The following is a 24,317-nucleotide window of genomic DNA, read 5'->3' on the forward strand; positions in this document are numbered from 1 at the left end:
GTTCAGCCTCCAGCTTTCGTGCAATGTTTAGGTACTGGTGCTTGTACTAGTACTAATATCCACGGAGAAATTGTAGCCCTGACAAAGCGGGTTTCTCGCGCATACCACGACCAACCACTTAACACGATTTTGTACACGTTGGTTAGGTGTGAAGAGCCTTGACGACGAGGTGATCAGTGTCTCGGTTAAGAGGTAGTTCATCTGGAGTTAGTGAGGTCCAACACAAATTTGACCCAGTTATTGAAGTCCGTAGGACTGATGAAATCGAGGCACTGAAAGCAATAGTGAAGCCAAAACTAATAAATAGTTTAACAATTTAAAGTATAGCTTCGGGTCGGTAGACACATCAGAGCAGACGTAGGATCTCCCATGCTTCATCTGTCTTGAGATAAATCCTGCCCACATACGACATCCAGCCAACCTAATTAAGGACGAAAGTAGTTTCAGAGCAAAAAAATGCCTTCTACTAATGAGATTCTGTAATTGTAAAAATGACCATGTTAAGAACAAAGGAATCAGCCGGAGCGAAATAATAAAACACTGGCTAACATTTTGCTGCTTTGCATGACAACGATGAGCTCCAAGACGACAGTAAACAATCCTAATTCATTTTGTTTCATCTGCATATTATTTACTTTGAAATCAAGAAGGGAGAACAGATTTTGATTCGTGAAAAAATATAACAGCTTATTTTGATGTAATGTTAGGAGACCAAGATAAAATATTCACGCCACACTGCTTGCATCATACATTTTACAGGATTAAGGAAATGGATTCAGGGGGAGCAAAACTCTATTCTAGGAATTCCACTGATGTGGCGTGTGCAGACGAAATACATCGATGATTATTATTTTTCCATGGTAAAATCTAAGGGTTATAACAAAAAGCGTTAAAAGCATTGCATATCCAAACCTGAAATCAGCAATCAGGCGTATAGCCAGCCACTTAAGTGTGATTTGCAGAGTATCCATACAGATGTAGATCACATGGATCCTGTACTTAATGCATCCGTTAACTCTACCACCACCGTCGTCGTCTGATTCTGCAAAGGCGATGACTTTTTGGTGTCCACGGAAGATCTGAATTTTGATGTCCAACGTGAACTAAATTACTTTGAGAGAGATCTGGGTTTCTCAAAGGAAGTTGAGAATTTTTGGGATCTCGTTTAAAGGAGAAAAGACTGCTAGCCCCTTGTAGAACATTCTCCTGGTATCTAAGAAGAGTTTCCGAAGTACTTCACAGAAGACTGCCCTCTTATTTACTATGGTAATACTGAAGGAGTATTGACGTATGAAATCACAACAAGAATGGAGTTCGTTTATAGGTGGAACCAAAAAAAAGAATGAAGTCTGTACACCAGCACATTACCAGTAATTGATTCGATACCAGTAGGGCATTCTTACGTCTTTAAGGAGAACTAAGAAACCCTTGCACCGGTATTAACAGCAATGAAGTATTGAGAGCAAGAGTGGATTTTGTGTAATCTAAAGATTATAGGAATGTTTCTTTGACAACAGTCAAGCGTCAGATTATTCCTGCTTCCTTTACCTGAGGGATAGTCGTGGACGTGATTCACACTGAGTTAGAAAGGAATGGGCAGCTGGAACAAATCTGTATCCACGAGGCAAGAACGTTTTAAAAGCAAGTTCGGCGAAACGAGAGAAAATCATTCTGCTACCTCTCCACATAAAACTCGGGATCATGAAACAATTCGTAAAGGGGCTGAATAAAGACTGTGAATGTTAAGTGTATCTGTCTGCTGCTAAACCGAAAAGAAGAGATATTTATGGGACGAGGTAAGGAATGTAATGACAGACGAATACGATTTGATGTTTTGATCACCTAGGAGGAAAAATGCTTGGATACAGAAGGAACCCAGATTACAAGAAATTTGTGGTTGAGTGGATGATTAAAGGGGCTAAACTACTAGGTCATCAGTCCCTTTTTCCTCAGTCAGTCAGTTCTACATAGCTGTAGATCAAAAATACTCTACCCCACAAAAAGGAAGAAAAAGACGTGAAAAAACCTCAAGGTCCACGAAAGGTCAACGAATGCGACGTAAGGGACAAAAAGAAGCAAGACAGAGGAAGAAAGGCAGGCAAGGTGCCCCATCTGGGGAGCAGCCCGAAGACCCTGAAAGCGAAGTGCAATGAGGGACCATACATCCCCCATCGTCCACCACATACCAGAGGTACTCCATTCAGAAATTGCCTAGAGAAAACTATCAACACTTTCAGGGCAAGATAAGAACAGAGAGACAAAAGATGAACGAGTCTGACAGACTATGCGAGAAGGGGGGAGAAGAGTAAAAGAGCAAATAGGGTGAAGACTGGGCTGGACCACCAAGCCCAGACAGCCGCAGCCCGGTCTGGGCAGAGTAGGCAACGGAGTGTCCTGCCAAAACGTCAACGGGTAGGTAAGGTAAGAAATTTGTGAAAGATACGTTGATGGCTACGGAAAATTTAGGTTGTAAAATTGTAATCAAGCTGCATTTCCTACATATCCACCTGGACTTCTTCCCTAAAGACTTGGAAGATTTTCGTGTAAAACAAGGGGAGCGGTTCCACCAGGACATGAAAGAAAGGTGAAGTACACTGTCTTCCTTAATTATTTCGTTTTAAAAGTGTTACCTTCCTGCACTTAATTTCCTACACAGATATACACTATGTGATCAAAAGTATCCGGACACCGCCAAAAACATACGTTTTTCATGATAGGTGTATTGTGCTGCCACCCGCTGCCAGCTACTCCATATCACCGACGTCAGTAGTCATTAGACATCGTGAGAGAGCGGAATCGGGCGCTCCGCAGAACTCACGGACTTCGAAAGTGGTCAGGTGATTGCGTGCCACTTTTGTCATACATCTGTACGCGAGATATCCACACTCCTAAACATCCCTACGTCCACTGTTTCCGATGTGATAATGAAGTGGAAACGTGAAGGGACACGCACAGCACAAAAGCGTACAGGCCGACCTTATCTGCTGACTGACAGAGACCGCAGGCAGTTGAAGAGGGTCGTTAATGTGTAATAGGTAGACGTCTACAGAGACCATCACACAGTAATTCCAAGCTGCATCAGGATCCACTGCAAGTACTATGACAGTTAGGTGGGTGGTGAGAAAACTGATTTCATGGTCGAGCAGCTGCTTATAAGCCACACATCATCACGCCGGTAAATGCCAAATGACGCCTCGCTTGGTGTAAAGAACGTAAACATTGGACGATTGAACAGTGGAAAAACGTTGTGTAGAATGACGACTCACGGTACACAATGTGGTGATCCGATGGCAGGGTGAAGGTATGGCGAATGCCCGGTGAACCTGATCTGCCAGCGAGTGTAGTGCGAACAGTAAAATTCGGAGGCAGTTGTCTTATTGTGTGGTGGTGTTTTTCATGGAGGGGGGCTTGCACCCCTTGTTGATTTGCGTGTCACTATCGCAGCACATGCCTACATTGAGGCTTTAAGCACTCTTGCTTCCCACTGTTTAAGAGCAATTCGGGGATGGCGATTGCATCTTTTAACACGTTCGAGCAGCTGTTCATAATGCACATCCTGTGGCGGACTGGTTACACGACAGTAACATCCCTGTAATGGACTGGCCTGCACAGAGTCCTGACCTATATCCTACAGAACACATACAGAACACCTTCGTGCCAGGCCTCACCAAACGACATCGATACCTCTCGTCAGTGCAGCACTCCGTGAAGAATGGGCTGCCATTCCCCAAGAAACCTTCCAGCACCTCATTGAAGGTTGGACCAACACCATCTTGAATTCCAGCATTACCGATGCAGGGCGCCACGAACTTTTAAGTCATTTTCAGCTAGATGTCCGGATACTTTTGGTCACATAGTGTAAATATTTAAACTAAAATTCTGTTAAATCCTTACGTGCCACGTATCGTCTGACTTCAGATTCATGAAAGGAAGGAAAAATACAGAAAAAAAACACCCATCAGAAATAAAAGCCTTGACAAAAAAAAAAAATTGTTGTTGGTGATCAGGTCAGTAGGTGCGTGAGGATAGGCGAATGTCCCTAGTACTCTTTAAGTGACAGGACCCGTTCCTTTCACGGATATTTCTCTCCTCTTACCTTCCTCTTCTATCATTTACAGCCGAAGTGTTACAAGGCAGAGGGGGAACAGCACCTGCTACCCATCGGAATGCTACACCTAAAACGAAAAATAGGATGTGGCACAGAAAGGGACGAACTGCAGCTAAAAGCGCACAAAACAGAAAAAGAGGGATGACCACAGTTGAAGGAGGCAGTGTCGAGGGTCGCCCAGACCCAGTGTGCAGTTGGAAACCCCAACCACAACCAGCCCACCCCCAACCCAAAGGTAGTTTCAAATGGCTCTAAGCACTATGGGACTTAACATCTGAGGTGATGAGTCCCCTAGAACTTAGAATTACTTAAACCTAACTAACCTAAGGACATCACACACATCCATGCCCGAGGCAGGATTCGAACCTGCCACCGTAGCGGTTGCGCGGTTCCAGACTGAAGCGGCTAGAACTGCTTAGCCACAGCTGCCGGCTAAAGGTAGTTTATAACATATTTTAGAATAAAACACACTTTCATGGAGAAAATTAACAACCAGGTCAACTACCTGCGAATCATCTGACAATATTAGAGAGAATGAGTCTGGAAATCCATACTTAGCGTGGAGGGCCAAAGGAGGAGCCATTACACTAAGATAATAGTGTAAAGTTTCTCAACCACAATGTAGGGGTGGCTCGGTACACAAAAAGCAACTTTGGGTTAACCTAGTATGACCGATGTGCAAACGACATAGAAATTTAAATTCCTTCTGGAAGAAGTGGAAGAAAGTGGGCCATGCTGCAGCAGTCTTTGATTCTGCAGAGTTTATTAGATGGGACAGTAGTGCACCACATTTAATTCCGTTTCCGAGCAAGCAGAGGTCTGTTGAACAGCTGCATATCCGCATCTGGGATCGACAAAGCGAATGGGGACAGAGTAAGTGCTCTTCTAGCCGAATAATCGGCAGTTCATTCCCTGGGACACTCACATGACTTGGTACCCAGAAAAAAGACGACTGAGCAGGCAGCACAACGAAGGTTAACAAAGGTTAACAGGGAGGTCATGAATAGCAAAGACCGAAGGTTGGCAAGAACAGCATTGATCAATAGCCTGGAGACTGTTCATTTAGTATTTATTAAAACATGGCCAACTTACATTTAACAATATGGAGGGCTCTCCAAACAGCTGTCAGCTCTTCTGTAAATACACTACAAGGCCCTGGCAGCGAATGGAGTTAAATATTGACTGGAGATGTAATTGCATATCTTATCCACAGTTTTAGAGCCGTCAGTGTGCAAGATAACGCCATGAAAGTCCCGAAGAACTGGACGCAACAAATGCCAGAAGGTAATCTGGTAACCCAGACTTTAGGGCCGTGGAAGAGATCTGTCTTAATCCATGGCTTGGGCACTGTTCAGCAGAGTGCACGGGGAAACATGAGTAGCACAGTCCAGGGAGGGGAGATAGAGATCTTGGCAGAGGGAAGAGAAGCACATTAAAGAGAATTGGATGCACGGGATAATCAGGGAATAGTCGAATGATGATTGCATATGAGACAGTTGATGCCATTAAATCTGAAGAGGGAAAATCCTATCATCAGCAAGGAGACTGTCCACAGGATTAGTCTGTAAGCCACCAGAGGTTAGACATGCCACCATGATTGACTGGGTCCAACATTTTCACAGCTTAAGGAGCTACCAAGCCATAAACCTGGCAACCATAGTTCAATTGGGACAAAACCAGGGCCTGGTGAATACGAATACGAGTAGCATGATCCGCACTCCAAGATGTGTGAGCAAGGAAGCAGAGAACGTGAAGCTTCTGCATGCAGCTGCTCTTCAGATGACGAATATGGGGCAGCCAAGTCGGGTGTTTATCAAAAAGGAGGCCCAAGAAACAGGACTGTGTTGCAATAGTTATATGCTTGGTACCAAAGTAGAGTTCTGAATCAGGATGACTATGATACGATGGCAGAAATGCTTCATCTGCGTTTTTGTAGGAGACATCTGGAAATCATGGGAAACAATCCATGCAGAGGACCGGCAAAAGGCACCTTGGTGTTGGCGGTCAGTAGAGGCTACTGAGCGGCTGTACCAAATGCAGCAATCTTCGACATGCAGTGCAAAAGTGTCCAGCGGCACATCAGATGACACTGGCCCGTTGATTGCGATGAAGAAGGGACTGACAACACAGAGCGAACACCTGATACTTTTATAATGAGTGGCAACAACTGTTATGCTCTCTTTGCTAATGATAAATGGGTGGGAGGTAGCCAATAGGGATCTGTCGCCATAGCACTTTAAATAAATATATTTTACTTCTTGCTGAAGAACTGCTAAACTGCTGACTAGTTTTTGCAGCTGTGGCTAGCTGTGAGCAGAGGCCTGACATAGGTATCCATCAATGTACACTAAATGTTTGCTGGTAGAACTAGCTATCAACAGTTGGGTGTAATGCTCACTACCAACACGGAACTGATCTAACTAGCAGGAGTCTGCCAGGTGTCCACCGTTCGTAACTCTGTTCTTGCTGTCTTCATTGGTCGGCGGCCTGGAGTTTTTCCGTTGGTCAGGTCATCCTACTGGCGGCGATGTTCAAAGCGTCGCTCGCGGCGCCCACAGCAATCTTCGAGGTGTCGTCTGCGGCATTACCAGTAACCTACAATACTGAATTCCTCCACCTCGAACCTCCTCAATGTAGTGGTGTAGAGACGACTGCTACGACGGAGAGGAGGAGGAGGAGGGAGGAGGAGGAAAGCGTGGACCCAGGAAGTGATAAGACACAAACCGAAGCTGTGGGTGGTGCCGAGCTGCTGTCCACGGCCCAGCATTCACTATGAGACCATACCAGAACGTCAGCCGAGAAACGAGACGGAGGGCGTTGACCTGCGTACAGCGGCGGTGCGAGGCCGCCTGTTGACAAGACTGCAACGGCGTTTTGAAGTCGTGTGGCAACCCCCTAGCGGTCTGTGGAGCGGAGAGGACCAACGCCTATGGCCGTCTGGTGCCTGTAGTTCACTTAGTGACGTAGTGACTTGTGAGGTTGTAGGGTCCAGGTCCATCGGTTCAGCGCCAGGTGCTGGTGACGCAGGACACTACTAGGTACCCATAGGGGATGCACGCTCCATCATCCAAGCAGGAAATGAACCTGTGAACAAGAAGTCGGTGGCAGGATCAGACAATTACAGGAGCGAAGTTGATTCAAGTGTCGTCACTGTAATCTCTCTGCACCCTGTGTCAGAAACATGAAATTGCCAAGCAACTTTACGACGATGCAGCGTTCTCAGCGATTCGGACCGGTGTATAATCTGGAAGAACTCAGTTCGATACACTGCCTGAGTGGGCGAAGTAGGCGCCGACCAGTGCGGTGGGCGCAGGAACTAGAACAAAGTGCGGTGGCGCCTCAGTGATGCAACTCCGTCGGTGATGTAGTGTTACGAGGCTGAGAGGGGTAGAACGACAAGCGCAGCAAATCTTGGTCCCGCGTGCGTTGTTTATCCATCTGTCGCTCGAAAGACGAATGGGGCGTTTCCGCTTCTACTTTGGGCTGTGGATAAAAAGCGCGCTGCTGATATGACGAACCACGTTGGCTGCACAGAAGTCCTCGAATTCTGCAGACGCAAACAGATCCGCTGTCAGTCACAACAATTCTAGTAAACCCAAGGGGACCAGATATGGACTGCAAAACTAAGTGTGCAACGCGTCGTCGTGGAATGCATGGGAACCACAAAGAAACTTGCCATATGCGTCGACGACAACGAGTGTTTCAGTACGATCCAGCAAACTCGAAATGCAACCGCTGCCAAGGCGCTTCAGGTGATCAAAGATCCGCTGGGGAAGGGCTGCCCGGTGTTCTGCACAAGCATGGCACTGAGATGCCAACTGCTCTGTTCGCGAGTCCATGACAAACCATTTGCAGTGGTGGCGAACTAATTGATGCTGATCACGCCCCAGTGACCGTGATGAAGGAAACTAATGTCTCTGGAGAGCAATTGGAATCACCTCGCGTGACTGTTCACATTCGGTGCGTAGCAATACGATACCTTGTAGTACAGACAGGTCATTCCTACGTGCAAAATATCGACGGGTTAATTTGTTTCATGGAGCGTGGCCAACCAGTGAGGATGCAGCACAACAGAATCTTCAAGTCCAGATCAGCTGCCATTGCCTGGGCGATCTTCTGGTGATCTAATGGAAACAGGTCCAGCACGTCTGAGTCCCATGCAGCAATGAAATGCTTTTGATGTGTCGAAGTCCACATCTGGTCCCGAGGGAAGATGCAAAAGCGTGTCTGCATTGATATGCTTGGATGTGGGTTTGTATGTTCTCTTGTACTGATAGTGTAATGAGAGCTCAACGTTGCAGTTTCTATGCAGTACGATTCGGAATGGGCTTGGCCGGGTTGAAAAGTGATTTCAAACACTTGGGGTCAGTGGCGAGGTAGAACTTTCTTCCACACAAATACTGATGAAATTTAGTCACTTCATAGATGATGGAAAGAGCTTCCTTCTCTATTTGCGAATAGATGCTCTGAGCTTTGTTAAACAACTTTAAGGTGAAGGGTGTCTGTCTGCAGAACCGATCTTGTGCAAGAGTACAGCCTCAATGCCAGACGAAGAAACATCCACGGCTAAGACTACAGATTTGGAAACATCAAAATGAAGTGGACAACGATCACTGAGCGAGACGTCCGAGTCTTCGAAAAGCAGAGTAACATTACAGGGACCACACAGAAGGTGCATTCTTGCAGCGAAGGCGGTGTAACAGTGCCGCAATCTGAACTGGTGAAAATTTTTTTTTGCCTGAAGTACTCAATGTCAGTTTGGAAGAACATTTTTGTTTGCTGCATTTAAGGCCTGTCTCCTAACACCTGAAATATGGTGCGTAATTAAGATGGTCATCCGCTGTGCAACATGATGCCGCTGATTCGCCTATATAATTTGTACGCGAAGGCAAAGATGAAGTTAATTGTTCCTAATAGCGCTGGAAAATTCTTTGTTCGGATGCACTACCGAAAGGCAAACAAAGAAACTCTGAGACTCCGTTGAGCGTATTAATGACTGACACTTGCTGTGCCTTTTCACCCAAAGCAGTGGTTCCCAACCTTTCTTAGACCATTACCCCTAAGTGGTATCAGACATTAGCTAGTATTCACACCATCCTTTCTCCCGCTGCCATCTGTTGCACCTCCCCCTCCCCCACATTATAACCAACTTTAGCACCTAACTGTAGAATGAATGACTTTTCTTGGAACACCTATTTTTAAAATGATGAATCATGAATTATATTTAGTATGTGCGCGCGCGCGCTGCTTCGAAGCGGGTAATGAAGCAATTCTGGACTACTGAAGATACTATCTACAACTCTGAGAAGACATTGTTTTGAAATATTTACAATTTGTTACGTATGTGTCTCACTTATCAGTGATGTACCGGACAAAGCACAACATATGTTTTTACTGGGTGGACTAAGAGGAACCTGTAACCTCCACTGCATTAATGCTACTACCTCAGAGAAAGTAATTTTTAATAACTCATTATCAACAGTAGAGTCTTACGAAATTGTGATAAGAGCAATGATATTTTGAAAATAATTTCGTGACAAACAGAAACGAATGGCTTAGTTTTTACCCATCAGAAAATTTCGTTTTACACGTCAGAGGATATTTACCTCCAGGTTGCGAACCACTGGTCTAAAGGGATCTGGAGGCAACCATCGCATAAAGGCATTGCAGAGAAGTAATGACCAGCACCCAGACGGTCCACAAGTTCAAGTCGAGGCAAAGGAAATGATAAGTCACTGTTTGGGGTTCTCTTTTGTCTTACAGTCTACACAGATACGACGTTTTCCGAAGTATTCTGACGAGTACTAACGGAAACGCCCACCGACTGGCTAAAATGAATGCAATAACGTCATTTTCCTAACGCTGTGAAAGTTCCTGAGCAACACGTTCCAGGAGCGCGAGTGCTACAGTGCGAGCCCGGAAGAAGTGAGGCTCTTCATTATCTTCCATGGTCACATGCGCAACAAAATTAGAAACTTTGTCTAAGCCATCAGCAAACAAATCTTTGAATGCCGCACACAACCAAGCAACATTGTCCTTCACATCAAAATGAGCAACTGGGAACACGTTGTCTACCACACGCAAGCCAAACGAATCAGACAAATCAAGGCCAAATGTATTTGCACTTTTCCCTTGAATGCAAAACTTGTAATGTCAGTCTTTTGCAAATTCCGGTATACAGCTGGAAGTTTGTAGGATATTAGCATTTCAATGTCTTGTCCGTTATTTGCTGTAAGGGTAATGTGTGGTTTCTGCAGCTTGGGCTTGCCAAGAAGATCCTAAGTATTGCGACTGAGCAAAGAAACTGAGGCACCCGTATCCGATTTCAACTTAGTAGTTCGGGAAGCTGTCCGAAGTTTATTAGAGTGGCGTTCCACCGAAGAGGCCACTGGCTTCTTTAGTTGCTAACTAGCACACTTCTGTTCCTCACTAGATGCTCTGGTTCGTAATACACATCATGTACAGCGAAGTTTTATTTGAAGGAGCGTATATTAGGAGAGCCTTTTTCTGTAAGCACACCGCTTGACCATGTCCGTTCTCGCCACATGAAAAACAACTTGTGTTTCGTGACGGGCATAAGTGATCTCATGCACTGGGAGGTAGCATGGACCTTTCTGGTATGGCTGTTTACGTCGCTGGCTATGCTGACAAGGGGGTTCGTACGAACTTACTTTCACCGATTTGATTAATATTGACAGGCTGTGTACGGCATGATTAGCAATTCACCATATGTAAATAGCAAAACGCAGCTATCAACCGTTTTCGAGAAAACAGTTTGAACATTTTAAGCGTGCTTACATACTTTTATGATCGCTAATGACCAAGGATCCCGGGACGCGAAACTTTGACGCCCGAGAACCGCATACGAACGTAGCCCAAATTTTTTATTGCAATGGAACATCGAAAAAAACCATGCACATGCAAAGACTCTGCGTTCATTACAAGTGCTGCATGTCGCAATAATTATTTCCCACGTTTCTATCATCAGCATCATTGTGATGCCTGCAGTGCTCCATGGGTTACACATTTTACTTGCCACATGTAAATAAAATGACTACACTGACGTGTTTGGAAGTTCTTGTGTATTTTTTCCAGTCGATTACGAAATTCTCTTTTTCGAGGACCGAGGGAGACAGCGCATTCATTGGCACACTGGACTCGCATTCGGGAGGAAGACGGTTCAAACCCGCTTACACCCATGAAGACTTAGGTGCGTAATAGCAGCTACATTTACAGACAGTTTTTCAAAGTTTTGAAGTTTTTGGATTGTTTTATTGGAAAAAGCCGCGTGTGAACTTTCGGCCTTTGAAAAATTCCGTGTGGCATGTTTCATAATAATCTATGGAATATTTGGCGAGCAATTTCTTGATTAGAAATGCACTGAAAAAGGACAGAATGTGAAACTCGTATATTGTAGCATAGTAATGACTGTCAATCGCGTAATAATTCGGGTCGGACTTAAGTACATTTCTGGGTGTTTTGTGTGTGTACCGGGTTGTCTGAACTGTGAGCTGAAGATAGTAATATTATTCGTTAATTAAATACGGGCTGATGGCAAGTTTTATTTGGAACTTAAAGAAATAAAAACTTGTCGCAGAATTTTGACATTTTTCTAAAGAGATGAAGCAATCGCCCTCGACCCGAAAATTGTTGTAAGACATTACAGGACAGTTTGCTACCAGAGTTTACGCGGACTTTGCAAACGGAAGTACTGACGGCGTTTTTCTTCAACGCTGCCTTTAGCGCCGTCCGAACAGTATCTACGTATGCAGAGAAACGGGCTGGTAATCAGACGCAGGTAGGTGGAACTTGTGTAGTGCACAGTACGACGAGAGACAGTGATCAAACATTTATACGCCCATTTTAAAACCCCGCCCCGCCGCACGCGGACTGGCAAATACCACAACCAAAACGCGTAGATATGCCTGATAAAACACTGCCGACAAACATGAAAATACACCGTACGAAAGAATACGTGGAAACACATGCAATGAGAGCTTCAACAAAAATAAGACAGAAAAAAAAGAAATAGCTAGTGGTAAGGATACGCTGTGTGTCAACATCGATTTACGAAACTATTTACAGAGTACCTTTATTTTTAAGGAAGGTAAATATTGAGAAAAATTACAAGAGATAAAGAAATGATTTTAACAGTTTGAAATGCTTTGAGTCTTTACAGGGGAAAAGAGTTTGGTCTTCAGTGGCGCAGCGTGGGTGTAAAGGTTGGGGAGACTTTATTATAGGGAGACAAAATAGTACAATAAACAATAATTTAAACAAATGATACAAAATGCATCAAATGAAACAACAACAACAACAACAGCAGCAGCAGCAACAACCACCACCACCACCACCAATAAGAATAATATTAATAATAATAATAATAATTATAATAACTAACTTGTTCAAGAAAGGGTGACAAATTTGTAGAACTCCAGCATCAAGAGAAGAAGCACTTATATTTTCTTGTACACAAGTGCAATGCGCCTGTCTTCTTTACACGAATAAGTCTATAACTCGGTCTGCAAAGATCTGATCACTGGATAGCTCTCCAAGTAGTGTCTTTTCTATTGCTAACGTGCTCAAACACGACAGCCGGGTGTTTGACATTGAATTCCTTAAACAATTCTTCACTCGTTTAAGAGTACTCATGCTTCGTTCTATGCTTGCTATAATTGCGGGTAGGGTCAAAACCAAAAGCAGGAACTTGGTTGTTTCTTCATAAACAGAGTTTAAATCATTGTTGACAATGTACTTTAAGAGGATTCTTGGAGATAAGTGTTTTTTCTCATCAGCGTATATGTTACACAATTCATGCTCAAGTTGTTCTTGTTCGTAAAAAGAATACTGTTCTAACAACTGAAGCAGTTTCAACTTTGGGAATTCTTTTTAATAGTTTGGGGAACACTTTTCGTTCAGAAGTTCAACAAACTGAATTTGGGATAAAGTCTTTAAATCTTCTTTCCATCTTAACAATTTGCAAATCCATTCATTATCTCTTAAGTTAATGTTCTGAGAGGTGTCTTGACTGTCGTAGGATGATAAGTTGCCATTCAAACACAAGCTGCATTTAGTGCATTCATCAACGAATGTTTCCGTTCTTAATTGTCATAAGTTTCTCAAAACAATTCTTATTTCGTCGTGGCAAGCAATTATGCTGACAGATTTTGACTGAAGAACATTAAAGAGATGATCGACATAAAGCAGCCTCGGTAGAAGCAAAGCAAGTAGACAAACGTAGGATCATCCATTCGTAGTTTCATTCCCGCAGCACAGCTCAAAGATTCTGGGTGCCACTGAGAGCCCGTATCATCAGTTACATAATTAGAAACACTATATAGCTCTGAGAAATGACTAGATATTGTTGAAACTGCCCTGGAACGAAAGTTTCAGCGAGTGTTGCTCGCGTATGGCAGCTTAAATCCTTTCTCAGTTAGCAATACAGTTCGTTTTGATGATCTGCTGAAAAACGAATGGAATGTAGTACTATCACTTACAAACATGCGTACTTGTCATATGATTTTGGAGGCATGTAACAGTACCAAATTCAGGTGGTGTGCGTAACAATGACTAAAAAGCGCATGGAGGCAGAACTGCTTCACCAATTGTTGTAGTCCTCTTTCTCTGCCCTCCATTACTGAAGCGCCATCATCTGTTTGACTAACCACTTTTCCTTCCACATTCCATTCTTTCAATACTGCATGAATAATGTTTGACGAACCTTCAGCAGTTTTATCTCCAGACACATCGTAAAATCCAACGAATCTTTCCTCAATTTTGTCTGCAATACAGTACCTGAATATTATAATCATTTGACTCTTGCATGACGTGCCTAATGTTTCATAGTCTGAATCGAAATGAAATTGCAGTTCTGAATTTCAGATTTTATTTACTCATTAACTGCCAAAGTTATCATTTCTATTATATCATTCTGCATATCTGGAGAAGTTCCTTTAAAGGTTGAAGATGATGACAGATGGTCTCGGATTAATTGCTCCCCTTGAGCTAGTAAATCCAACAATTCCAGATAGTTACCGTAGTTGCTAGAGGATTCGTCATCTAGATGGCCGCAAAAGGCTAGTTCTTGTTTACAAATAAATACAGTTGCCTGAATAAGACGAGCCAATATTCTCCTGTTGGATGCAACTTGTTAATTTTATTTCGTTGCTGTCAGACGAGCGGCTTCAGAAAGGGCTTGCTCGATTCTACTTTTGCCCAGTAACAAATGACTTTGTTCTGCAGGTGACGTTTTGATATCTGATGCTTTTGTGCTTTCCTGTCAAAGTTCTTTATTGTACAAATGCCCTCACTGTACCATTCCTTTTCACCACCGAACAGAAGACATATATAACAATATAATCTCTTATTAACTGCATTCGCAGTCAGCCAAGTATACTTTTCGTACCACGCTGTTTGAAAAGTGCGTTTTTGTTTGGCTTCACTTAAAACTACACTGAGTATAGGAATGGGTCGTTTGTCCTTCAATTCATACTTTTTTCGTCCGTCAGTGTAGAAAAATGCGTTTTTAGTAAACATTCGATAAGGTGTTCAGTTGCTGGCTTACTCATGTTGGGGACACAACGAAAATATACGCTAAAATCGCACAAGAATGGCTATGAACACAAACCGCGTTACTTCACTTCCGTGTTAAAAGTCAGCGTAGAAGCCACAAACCGCGTTACTTCACTTCCGTGTTAAAAGCCAACGTAGAAGCGGCAGCCTAGTCTGAGTAGTCTCTATACCTGCTGGCTGCTAGCAAGTGCAGCGCACCAGCCTTCGTGGAAGAGGGAAAGTGGAGGGGAGCCGAGAATGCCACTAAAGCGCGCAGCGAGGTTAGGTGAGGGAAGGGAAGGGAAGGGAGGCAGAGACTTAGGAGCAGTCGAGTCTCAAGCAGGCAAATACACTACACTCAGGGTGCGGCGCGGGCTACAAAACTAATGTCTTCGCACATTTAGAGCCCTTAGTAGAAAGTTATTTATATTTTTGTTATGAATTAATATTTTATCTTTTTTAAGCAGGAATACAGGGGAGACAGTGTCAAAGTCTCCCCTCACGCTACGCCACTGTTGGTCTTGCAACTTATGTGTTAGTAGACCAATGCGTCGCGACGTCAGCGGCATCTCCATTGCTACAGGCGACGTAATTATTACAGCTCCATTATTCATGAAATTGCCGTGGATACATTGTAGGCCGCTCGGACGTTTTAGTTACTGAATAAAATCCCAGTTCGTGTATGTGCGATTACGACATTCCTTACGATTCCGTTATCAACGTCTTGAAACAATATAAAATCCACTTTGACCCACCGATCGCTAATTTACAGCCCGTCCACTTTTAACAATCACTATTGCGAATTCACAGTTATATCGTGTGGCATTGTTTTCGACAGAAGCAGTTTAAAAACCCCCACGGTGACAGTTAATATTTTAGAGAGCGCGGCAGCTCGTTAAGTTGCAAACGAGATAGTAACTCTGAAGTATATTAGTTTGTGCAGCTCCGTTAGCTGCAAGCAGTTCAGTTCTCGCAACGACAATCACAGTCATTTCGGACAGGTATTGTCACTATTGTTTATAGTACTCTACAAAACTCTTAGCACTCACACAGCCTCACATTTTGTTCCACAACGTCCACGTTTAAGTTTAGTTTAAGCCGTAACCGAAGAATAAGAATGAGGCCATGAATTTTCGTGTGGTTCTGTTTAGCACGATTATACAATATAAATCGCTCTTACGCTGTCTACCCTGTCCGTCTGCAATAATCGCTATCGCTCTCGAATCACAGCTCATACAGCAGAGCTGCATATTGCAAATTGTTTCGCACATAGCAGTTCACAAAAGCATTACAAACAAAATCAAACGTATATGGACACTGTTGCATACTCAAAAGAGGTTCTTTTAACAATATCAATAAAGCAAAACATAGTAACATTTCATATTAAAGAACAAAACAAAAATGTTATAAAGTATCAAAGACGTATGTACAGAGAAAGTGGAGAGGAAGAAAGGAAAAAGAGACACTATTAAGTAACAATAATTTCACAAGTACAAATACCACGATGGACGAAGTGACCAGAAATAGTTTTTCTTTGGCAACTCTTGACTATCGAGCTATCCGTGAACTTAGGATGAAGTGTACGTTCCAAAGGAGATTTAGCATTCCCAGCATTCCTTTTTGCAGCTTTTCATTAGTGGCGAGGCTTAGCATAGAGTCACTTAAAACTGAGGCGAGTTATCTGTGAACGACGTCACCTGCGACGTTGCAGGTCCCTTCGACGATGAATAACTGTTGCAGTACCTTTGGTCCACCATGAAACCAGTTTGCGGCACAGAGGCCTGTCGAAAGAGGAACAGGCATTCTAGCAGCGCAAGTGATCGCTTCGGAGATGTCTCTTACAACCTCGTCATTGCTATCTGACAGAACAAAAGGAAATTACTGGTTTCAGTTCTGGCAGGTGGCAGTATCTATTTTAGTTGTATTGGCTCATCATGTGATTACGTATAAATGGGAGTGGTGGATAGGTCACAATCCATGATCACTGTCATCAGTGGGGTTGGAATAACGCGAGGGAGATCTGTTACCCGTAGGGTCACTCAAGTATCGTTTTACCGAGTAGTCCTCTTTCACAACTTTTAGATGTAACGGCATATCCCTTAGCGCCCACAAACCGTGGCTCATTTAGCAACCGGCTGACGTCGGGTCGGACCTATGGATCTCCTGGGAGAGGATTTGCTAGATCACCCTTGTCAGCAGTAGACGCCGGATGGGGCTGCTCCTCTGACCAGGTGCGGGGAGTGGCTCCTGAAGACATTGCCACAGGAACCACGAGAGGATCGTGACGAGTGCTGGTGGTGGTGGTGGGGGGGGGGGGGGGTAGCGTTAGCGCCCCGTGGTCGAGTATATTTGCTCAAGTACCACATTTTCGTGGAGAGAGTAAATACTCCAGGTACTGCTGATGACCTAGCCACAGTTGTGGCGAATATCAGTATGACAGACTGGATACAACTCTCCTGAGTTTCAAATGAGAGGCAACTGTGACCTTCAGTTTCTGAATTTTGCATTCCTTGAGTAGATTAGCAGAGTTTGGGAATCGGGGAGTGTGATCATTCCTGCGATTGACAGACAGGTGATCGTGTATATATGGTTAATTTTCGTAAAGTGACTGGCAAGTCTCCACAAATCGGTTGTTTTTGTTTTCTGGTGATGCTTTAGAGTGTAAAACAGCTGAGGTCATAAGCGCCCATGCCGTAACTTAAAATGGGGAATTACCAAATGAATTTGAAGTCCATAATACTCAGCGCCTAAACGGCTAGAGTAGAGGGATAGCTAAAAACTGAGGAGGTTGCTTAAACGGTTGAAAATTAAATTCGCTTCGCTATATTACTACGACGAATAACAAGTAAAGCGCAATCTGCAGCCCGTGCTGTGTCTGCTAAAATATACGATAATTCAGATGACAAACATACATTAACACGTAAAAAGCTATAAAATCGGCATCGATTCAGAAAATGGCGCACTGTCAATTGTTGGTTGCAGTAGGCAGGTGGTGCAGGGTTTCCACTTAAATGTCGGTGATTGAAACGACAGTGCCCAATACGCAGCCTACCTGAAGGTGTCTCCTTGCGATGAGAGTGGGGCGAGATGAAGTCGCCAAGGCCTTTGGGAGGGTTTAATTTCCTGGAGTTTGTTCTCATTTAAAGAAGACCGGTCTTCATGCTAGAGTGACAATGTTCGTACGTGCAGCAACAGAGATTATCGGAAGGGACAGAATAGCTGGAAGGCCCAGGCAGTCTGACTAGCCTTGGCAGCAGCATCGGCAGCTTCATTTCGCGATGTCCCCACGTGACTAGGGACCTACATGAATATCACGTTGGCTCCATCAACGAGTGAGAGGAAGCATTCTTGGATTCGTTGTACTAAGGGGTGGTATGTGTACAGTACGCAGAGGTTCTGGATGTCACTAAGGAAATCTGAACATAGTACGCAATTGATAAGCTCGTCGAATGTACTGGGTGTCTGATAGAGGGCAGAAAGCTCTGTAGTAAAAATCGAGCACTGTTCTAGAAGCCGGTATCTAAAATATTTGTTGCCAATGACAAAGGCGCCATTAGTATATATGAAGGCGCTGTCTCCAAACTGTGTGCGAAGTTCGAGAAACACTAATAGGTCGCATCTAGAGTTGGCACGAAGTTTATTAGACAGTGGAGTAGCCTCCCAAGAATTGGCCCATGACTGTGCAAAGTGGGATTTGATGTGAAGCCGTAAATCCGCTGCAGGAGGGGTTACAGAAAACGGGGGGTAAGTAACTGCTCCCCCAGCCAAACGATCAGCGAGCTCATTACCCGGGATACCCACATGGCCCGGGACCCATAGGAAGTCAATGGAACAAGCAGCACGGTGAAGATCAGCGAGATGGTCATGGATGGCAGAGACCAAGGGATGGCGCGAAAAACACCGGTCAATAGCAAGAAGGCCACTCATCGAGTCCGTACATAACAAAACGCGGTTGTGTTGGGATTGTTTAATAAAGGTAAGGGCCCGGGAAATTGCCATCAATTCCGCAGTAAACACCCCACATGAGGGTGGCAGTAGATGATTTTCCGTTCCAACAAAGGACGTGAAGGCATACCCAACATGATCAGCAGATTTAGAGCCATCAGTGTAAAAAACAACAGCATCCCGAAACTCCCATAAAATTTGGCGGAAAAAGGAACGGAACACCACCGGGGGGATGGAATCTTTCGGACCGCGGCGGAGATCCATCCGAATTCGAGGCCGAGGAACTAACCAAGGAGGGGTGGAGGGGAGGGAGCGAGGAAGACAGGACAAAGAAGGAAGCCGAAAATCACGGGTAAGAGACGCAAGGCGCAGCCCAACCGGTAAACCCGCCCGAGGGCGGGAGTCAGGCGGGCGACGTCCATGGTCTGGGAATAGGATAGAATAGGAAGGATGAGCGGGAGAAGAACGGATAGTAAGGGCATAAGACACCAGAAGCTGGGACCGCCGAACAGAAAGGGGGGGGATCCCAGCTTCAACCAGGAGACTATCAACAGGGCTAGTAGGGAAGGCACCGGTGGCCAAACGGATACCACGATGGTGGACTGGATCCAGCACGTGCAGCGTGGAAGGAGCAGCTGAACCATAAACTTGACAACCATAGTCCAAGCGAGACAGAACTAGAGCACAATAAAGATGGAGGAGGAGGGAACAGTCCGCACCCCAAGAGGAGTGGGCAAGGAAGCAAAGGACATTGAGTTTACAGAAACATCCTACCTTCAGGAGTCTGATATGGGGCAGCCAAGTGAGCTTGTTGTCGAAAAGAAGACCTAGGAAACGAAACTGTGGAACCACAGGCAATCTTTGTGCAGTGAGATAGAGCTCTGGATCAGGGTGGACCGTAGTACGGCGACAGAAGTGGACCACCCGCGATTTTAAAGGAGAGAATTGAAACCTGTGGGAGAGGGTCCATGCAGAGGCACGCCGTATAGCCACCTGGAGCTGCCGTTCTGCAGATGGCATCGAGGAGGAACTAACCCAAATGCAGAAATCATCCACATACAGGGCAGGGGCGACCAAGGGACCGACAGAGGCCACAAGTCCATCGATAGCAATGAGGAAAAGGACACTCAAGACAGAACCCTGTGGGATGCCCGTCTCCTGGGTCTGTGGAGAACTAAAAGCAGTACCAACTCGAACTCTGAATGACCGATGGATCAGGAACTGGCGGATAAAAATCGGGAGTGGGCCCCGAAGACCCTACTGATGAAGGGTTAGTAAGATGTGATGGCGCCAGGCCGTGTCATAGGCCTTGCGAAGGTCAAAAAACACTGCAACCAAATGGCGGCGCTGGGAAAAAGCCTGCCGAACTGCGGATTCCAAGCGAAGCAAATGATCGATTGGAGATCGTCCCTCTCGAAAGCCACACTGGTAAGGGGACAATAGATCCCGAGATTCGAGGACCCAAGTGAGCCGACGGGCTACCAGCCGTTCAAGTAACTTACAACCAACATTGGTCAAACTAATTGGCCGATAGCTGTCAACAGATATGGGGTTCTGACCAGGCTTAAGGACAGGAACCACAATGCTATCCCTCCACTGAGAAGGGAAGTCACCCTGGAGCCAGATACGGTTAAACACCCGAAGAAGATGGTGCCGTTGTGGAGCACTGAGATGTTGAAGCAGCTGGTTATGAATGGAATCTGGGCCAGGAGCTGTATCATGAGAAGCAGATAGAGCAGAAAGAAAGTCCCATTCAGTGAAAGGTTCGTTGTAAGATTCTGACTCACAAGTGGTGAAACATAAGGTGACAGCTTCAGCCTGCTGTTTTTGATGAAGGAAAGCAGCTGGATAGGAGGCCGACGCTGATGCCACTGCAAAATGGGTCGCAAGATGTTCTGCGAGAACTAATGGGTCCGTACAAATGCCATCTGGGAGGTGAAGGCCTGGGAGGGTGGACTGCCGATGGCAACCTCGGAGAGAGCGAAGTGTAGCCCATACCCGTGACAGAGGGACAGTGGAACCAAGGGAAGAAACGAATCGTTCCCAACATATCCGCTTGCTCTGTTTGATTAAATAACGGGCTTTAGCGCGAAGGCGCTTAAAGGTAGAAAGGCTGGCTACAGATGGGTGCCTCTTAAAGTGTTGCAAAGCTCGACGGCGATCACGGATGGCAATGGCAATGGCCGTACTCCACCACGGGACTTGCCGACGACGAAATTGTCCAGATGAGCGCGGGACAGCAAGGTTAGCAGCGCGAACAATCGCGTCAGACACGTCACGTAGGACGTCATCAATACAACCCGACAAAGAGGGAGAAAACTCGACCTGTGCAGTATATAGAGGCCAATCGGCGCGGTGGAAAGACCAACGAGGTAACCTCTCCATCGGGGAGCGGGAAGGGAGCGTGATAATCAACGGGAAATGGTCACTATCACAAAGGTCGTCGTGTGGCGACCAGTGTAATGAAGGGAGGAGAGAGGGAGAAGAAAGAGAAAGATCAATGGCAGAAAAAGTACCATGACCAGCACTGAAATGAGTAGGGGAGCCATCATTAAGAAGGCACAGGTCGTGGTCTGCAATAAATTGGTCGATAAGAAGACCTCGTCTAGATGGAAAGGCACTGCCCCACAAAGGATGATGAGCATTAAAATCCCCAAGGAGGAGGAAGGGAGGAGGAAGTTGCTGAAGAAGGGTGGTTAAGGCAGCAGGTGTAAGAGTCCTGTCAGGAGGGAGATAAAGATTGCATACTGTGACTGCAGAGTCTAAGTGGACCCTAACAGCAACAGCTTCCAATGTAGTTTGGAGAGGAATCCACGTGCTAGCAATGTCTGTACGGACCAACGTACAAACGCCACCAGAAGCCCGCAAGGGTCCGACCCGATTTCGACAGAAAACACGGAACCCACGGAGGGTCGGTGAGTGAGCATCAGTAAAATGAGATTCCTGGAGAACCACACAAGCTGCAGAGTAGGACGAAAGAAGGGATTTCAATTCCGGAAGGTGACGATAGTAGCCATTACAATTCCATTGGAGAACCACAGAACGATGGTTTAAATGAGGGCTGAACACGCTAAATCCAGTCATACCGCCGGGTCCCCACCCGTCACCGACAAGGAGGGGGCGACATCCATAAACGACAGGTCAGAATCCGGTTGTGAAGCCGGGGAAGGGACCTCCGGTGACACCAGAGGCTCTTTGTCCCGGGACTTATGTTTCTTCTTCTTTTCAGGCTGAGATCGAGGAGGGCTGTGTGGCATAATGGAGCCAGCTGCAGCAAGATCAGGAACAGAAAGAGACCGGGCGACCTGGGGGCCGATAGACCGCGGCTCTCGCGGTCGCCGCGCTGCAGCAGACCTTTGACCTGGAAGGTGCCGGGAAGGGGCATCCCGGGAGAGGCGCCCTTGACCGGCAGACGCCGAAGGAGTGGGACACTTCTCCGGCTGGGGAGGGGGAGCGGCGCCCAGAGGAGAAGGTGTGGGAGCCGCAGGGGAGGGGGGAAGGAGAGGGGTCCGGGACGGGGGTAAGGAAGGGGGAGGAAGGGATGAAGATGTAACCAAGGCGTAACTAGATGTCATGGACACAGGGTGCAATCGTGCATTATTCTTACGGGCCTCTGTGTAGCTTAAACGATCAAGAGACTTATACTCCTGTATCTTTTTTTCTTTCTTATAGACTGGGCAATCTGCTGAACGTGGAGAATGACTACCATGACAATTTACACATACAGGAGGGGGAACACAGGGACTCCCCTCATGGAGTGGACGTCCACAGTCACCACAGAGAGGGTCCTGGGTACAGCGAGAAGACATGTGGCCAAAACGCAAGCACTTAAAACACCGCATAGGAGGTGGGATGTACGGCTTCACATCACAGCGATAGACCATAATCTTAACTTTCTCAGGAAGGGTATCCCCTTCAAAGGCCAGGATAAAGGCACCAGTATCAATACGATTATCTTTAGGACCCTTCTGAACACGCCGAACAAAGTGAACACCCCGCCGTCCGAGATTGTCCCGAAGTTCCTCATCAGTTTGAAGGATGAGGTCTCTGTGAAAAATCACACCTTGTACCGTATTTAGAGACTGGTGAGGGGTAATGGACACGGGAATTGTGCCAAGATGGGTACAGGCACGAAGGGCCGCAGATTGGGCAGCCGAAGCAGTTTTTATCAGTAATGAACCCGACCGCATCTTGCTCAGGGAATCCACTTCGCCGAACTTGTCTTCAATGTGTTCCACAAAGAATAAAGGTTTGACACTGGTGAAAGTATCTCCATCAGTCCTGGTGCAAACTAGATAACGGGGGAAAGGTTTTGCCCCTAGACGACGGGCCTGACCCTCCTCCCAGGGGGTAGCCACGGAAGGGAAGGCCGAAGGGGCAAGAGAAGCAGCACTTGAGGAATCAGTACCACGCAGAGAGACGGCCGCAGAAGAGCGGCCAGAGGTTTGGACCCTTATGCGTTTCATCTGCATAGCGTCCGCCCTGATACCACCCACTCCGATCAGGAGCTCTCCTCACGGGCGCCACCCAGCCACAGCAAGGGCCGTCTGGCACGGCGGCCATTGCCGGGAGTTCCAATGCTCCAGGATGACGAGCAACCACTCCAAGGCATGCATGATGAGGTCACAGCTCAGGTATCAGAAGTGTGATCCCTGTGTGTTCAGGGGGCTCAACCAAAAGGGTACATAGCGACCCCACCACACGGGCTGGCTACCGTGCTGGCTATGCACCCTAGCATCAGACAACGACGTAGAAGAAAAGGTGGAATATACTAGGAGGGCACACGTCGGAGACACTAGGTAAGGTGCTCTTCCCCAAATGGCTCACACTACGGAAGAGAAATTTTGGAATGGAGGTCAAACCCCAGAGGGGGACCAAGGAATGCCAAAAGGAGGAGATGATTACGCAACAAAGCCAGAGTGTAAAACCAACAGAACCAGGAGGATAGCGGGGGCCAACATAAGCTAGGACACCAATAGAGGGAGAGGAGAGGGCGAGGGGAAAGGGGTATGGAGGGGAAAGGAGGGGAAGGGAAAGGAAATGCAGCCCGGGAGAGAAAGAAGGCTGCAATGGCTCGGGGCCCCGTGCTCGCCACGCACGTATCCACGGAAGAGTTGTGGACCCCCTGGGGGGCTGCAGCCACGTGGCAAGGAGTGCTGTTCACTATGTCCTCCATGAACATACGCGAAGCAACGTGACCATCAGCCGACGAGCCGTCAGTGTAAACCACTTCATGGTCCCAGTACATGTCAAGAATCAATAGGAAGTCACAGCAGATAGCTGCGGGGTTAACTGAGTACTTAGGACCATGTGAAAGGTCCAGGAGAAGCTTCGGCCTATGTGTACACTATGGAGGTGTACGTGAATGGACCTCAAGTATAGGTGGTAAAGGCAAGGACACATCAGAGAAGAGATCGGATGTGAACTGCAATCTTAAGCCCTGACCTGGGTCTCCGATGTGGAAGATGAACCACTGTGGGTGGGAAAAGGAGATGGTAATTCGGATGCTTATGAGAACTGCGGATGTGTGCTGTGTAACTGGCGAGCAGTTTTTGTTTGTTTGGGGTTTAAGGGCGCTCAACTACTGAGGTCATTAGCGTCCAGTCACAATTGTTAGAGCACATAGAATCTAGTAAAACTCAAGGGGGGGGGGGGGGGGGGACACCAGAAAGTTCTTACAAAGAAGCAGATAAAATAAGTGAGGGAGTTAGAT

The sequence above is a fragment of the Schistocerca americana genome, chromosome X (assembly GCF_021461395.2).
Source record: "Schistocerca americana isolate TAMUIC-IGC-003095 chromosome X, iqSchAmer2.1, whole genome shotgun sequence".
Lineage (NCBI taxonomy): Eukaryota > Metazoa > Arthropoda > Insecta > Orthoptera > Acrididae > Schistocerca > Schistocerca americana.